The sequence below is a fragment of the Carlito syrichta genome, unplaced genomic scaffold, assembly GCF_000164805.1.
Source record: "Carlito syrichta isolate Samal-C Ts95f unplaced genomic scaffold, Tarsius_syrichta-2.0.1 Scaffold305648, whole genome shotgun sequence".
In the NCBI taxonomy this organism is placed as follows: domain Eukaryota; kingdom Metazoa; phylum Chordata; class Mammalia; order Primates; family Tarsiidae; genus Carlito; species Carlito syrichta.
Window position 1 is genome coordinate 326,374 of NW_007249744.1, and position 4,063 is coordinate 330,436.

Here is a 4,063-nt window from a genome sequence, read left to right on the forward strand (position 1 = left end):
TTGTAGATAAGTTAGTATCAAGGTAACATTGCTTTAGATAATCAAAATGTTACGTAATAATGAATCGTATTTTACACATTAAAAAGTTTATTTTAGCTCATATGGTACTTAGAGAAATTTCGGATCTATAAGTAAAGTTGAGTGAAGGTTGTGGGGAGAGAGATCGAAACTGTGTTAAGCAACTAGAAAAAATTTCAACACCAGTCAGAAAATAGGGATGATCCTGGTGCGCTACGGTCACGCCTGGAGTGAGCTTCTCCGAGTCCACCATGCGTTACTTCGGCCTGGGCAAGAAGTCGCTGGAGCAGTGGGTGACCGAGGAGGCCTCCTGCGTCTGTGCTGCCTTCGCCAGTCACGCTGGTGGGTGATGTCCGGGGGGGGGAGTTGGGGACCCGCAGAAAAGGGCAACTCCTGACCAGCATCCCCTTCTCCCAGGCCGCCCTTTTAGCCCGAACGCCCTCCTGGACAAAGCAAAGCAGTGGGCAACGTGGTCGCTTCCCTCACCTATGGGCTCCGCTACGAGTACGAGGATCTGCACTTCCTCAAGCGGATGAAACTCATGGAGGAGACGGGGTTACTGCGTTGGGTTACTGCGTCAGGTGCGGGGAGCAGAGGATCAGAAAGGGACTGTGTTTCCACCCTCACCTGGGCCTCCGTGGAGGAGGGTTTATAGACAACGGCTTTGGGGAAGGGACATTCCAGGAGAAACCACTGCAAGAGGGATGGCCTGGAGGAGGGAAATCTCCAACAATGGGAGAGATGGGCTCAGGGTCAGTGAGATCCAGGAGAGGGCCAAGGAACCTGTGCCTCCTGTCCATGCTGGAAGCCACCAAATCCAGGAGGTTTCAAGTTTAGGTTTCTTCTGGCAACCCAGGGCAATGAGAGAGTTTGGAGGCTGGCGTCTGGGGAGAAACCAGGTCAATGATGGGAACAGGCAGACCCTAGATTCACTGTGGAGGCGGTTGGGGCCTGAGACTGGTAAACCTGGAGCAGGGGAGAAAGGTCCCCTTCTGTGTCTGGTGCAGGTGATAAATTTTATCCCAGTGCTCCTGCACATTCCTAGGCTGGCTGGCAAGGTCTTGCAAAGTTAGAATGATTTCATGGCCCTGCTGGATGAGTTGGTGACAGAGCACAGGATGACTTGGGACCTGGCTCAGCCACCTCGAGTCCTGACTGATGCCTTCCTGGCTGAGGTGGAGAAGGTGAGGGGCTGCAGCCAGGCAATGGACTGAGAGTGGGGAGTTGAGGGTTCCAGGGGAGTGAGAGGAGGAGTCAAGGTTGGGCAGGTACAACACCCTGTGAGGTGCACCTGGGCTGAAAGGCGCAGAATGGGAGGTCATGTGGAGGCTTCCTCCCTCTGTCCTCATCCCATCTTCTCTACCTGGCTCAGGCCAAGGGAAACCCTGAGAGCAGCTTCAATGTTGAGAACCTGCACCTGGTGATATCCGACCTGTTTGCTGCCAGGATGGTGACCACCTGGACCACACTGGCCTGGGCCCTCCTGCTCATGACCCTGTACCTGGAAGTGCAGTGTGAGTTCAGCTGGAGGTCTGTGGAGGAGGCTGAGGGAGGAAAGGTACTGAGCTTAGTTGGGACACTCATGGCTCCAAGCACAGGCTTGTTCAGGTTTGTGTAAGAGCAATCTCTTCCTAAGGTGGACACAACCCCCAACACGAGGTCCAGGAGAGGGTCAGTGCCCATCCGCTAAGCTCAGACCCAGTGTGGGGACGCTTGTCTGTCCAGGCTGTGTCCAATAGGAGATCGATGAAGTGACAGGGCAGACGCTGCCACCAGAGATGGCTGACCAGGCCCGCATTCCCTTCACCACCGCCGTGGTTCATGAGGTGCAGCGCTTTGCAGACATCACCCCCCTAGGTGTGCCCCACATGACCTCTCGTGACATTGAAGTGCAAGACTTCCTCATCCCTAAGGTAGACCTGAGACCTCTTCACCAGAGCTCAATATGTGCTGTCTGCTGGTGACTGCAGGAAGCCTACTGCCAGACACTGGGACTTGGGACACTGAGATTCAGGCCACCCAGTCCTTGATAGCAGGGGCACAGACTATCCCAGTCTGGGAGTGGTTTACCAAACAGGGACAGTGATGCTCTGTCCATCCAGGCCTCAGTGTAGTGGGGAGGACAACCAGATGTTTCACAGATGTTGGAGGAGCTTGTTTCTGCAGGGATAGAAGCCAATGAGGGCACCCGGGGAAGGCGTGACTCCACCATGCCAGAGAGTCCCAGAGGGTGCTCAGAAGCTTCTTGAGACAAGGGTTATTTGCAAGAGTCTGGCTGTGTGCCAGGCAGAGTGCATGCCTCCATGTTTTTGGTACCAGGACTCCTCGCAGCGTATAGCCCAGTTCCCACTGATGCCAGACTTGTCCTGCCCAGGGGACAACGCTCTTCGCCAACCTGTCGTCGGTGCTGTAGGATGAGGCTGTCTGGGAGAAGCCCCTCTGCTGCCACCCCGAACACTTTTTGGATGCCCAGGGCCGCTTCATGAAGCAAGAAGCCTTCATGCCTTTCTCAGCAGGTGCCTGTGGGGTTCCCACCTCTCTGCCACCTTCCTGGTAGTCTTGAGAGCTAGAACCCAGGACCCAGGTTCACCGAGCCTCTCTCACTCCCCACAGGCTGCCGAGCATGCCTCGGGGAGCCCCTGGCCTGCATGGGGCTCTTCCTCTTCTTCACCACCTCCTGCAGTGCTTCAGCTTCTCGGTGCCTGCTGGACAGCCCCAGCCCAGCAACCATGGTGTCCAAAACTTTCTGGTGACCCCCTCCCCCTACCAGCTTTGTGCTGTGCCCCATGAGGGGGGAGTATAAACTTCAACCTGCTCCTCAGCTGGGGTCCTGATATATAATGAACCAGTTCAATGGCTCTCGCTTGGTTTTTAAGTCCTTCCTAGGCCCCCTGACAGGGCCCTGCTGTGTTGATTGCTCCCAACCTGAGTGAATTGAGCCTTCCCACCCACCACACCCATCCATGTCTGACCACTTGACTTTACTTGAGATATAGGTATACTCACATTTAGAAAGTGACAGCTTCCACCTAATCACTCCCAGAGACCCATCACTGGCTTCCTGGGTTGGAGACAATGTCCATGCATAAGTCTGACTCCTGGTATGGATGGAAATACTCTTCTGCTGGTTATCAGCCCAGTGCCTGAGTTAGGTAGGAGACTCTGTTGAGGTCCCCAAGACCACCATCGGGCCAGAGATTTGCTAGAAGACCTCACAGATCTAAAACAGCTGTTCCACTCACTGTTAAATCATTTATCACAGCAAAGGATACAGATGAAAGTCATCCAAGGTGAAAAGTACATGGGACAGAGTCTGTAAGACCAGGTGCAAGCTTCCAGCTGCTTTTGCCCAGTGAATTGGTACAGAGTGCTTACATCTCCCAATAGCAATGTGTAACACAGCAGATGTTATTGCTAACCAGGGAAGCTCAGCCCATTCTTATGTCCTGGGTTTTTGTTGAGGTTGGTAACTTAAGCTTGAGCCCCTCATGACTGACCTCAGTTACTGAGTCTCCAGTCCAGCCACTCCTAAAGTCAACAGCCTGAAGCCCCACTCTCATACACATTGTGGCATGAAGTATGTGGTGGGGCCCACAACCCAGTTATCTACAAAGACACTACTATGAGGCAAGATATTTCAAGTCCCTAAGGAATGTCTCTCAGCAGCTTGTCAAGAGTCAATTTTTCAGCTTGGGTTGTGCAGAGACTGAACTCAACACACCTGCTGAGGCTACTTTTTAGTGTAGATACTATGCCCCTTGGCTCTTCCAACAAAATGATTATATTTGTTTGAGCATCTATTTTTTTTTTTTAGTATGGCAAGTCACATAAAATTACCATCTTAACCATATTTAAGAATATAGTTCAGTCTAAGGACATTAATAATATTGTGGAACCATCACCACTATCCATCGACTGAACTGTCTTACAGTTCCAGGTGTCTGAAGACATCTCTGACTGTTCATTTGCTGACCACTAAGTTAATTGATTAGAGATCAGTGACTACACCTAGCAAGGAATGGAGATGTTATATAATTTTTCAGAA

At 52.1% G+C, this 4,063-nt stretch overlaps 1 pseudogene; it reads left to right on the forward strand.

Moving 5' to 3' along the window:
- Nucleotides 1-2,821, forward strand: part of LOC103264364 — a 4,271-nt pseudogene extending 1,450 nt beyond the window's left edge.
- The last annotated feature ends 1,242 nt before the right edge of the window (nucleotides 2,822-4,063 follow it).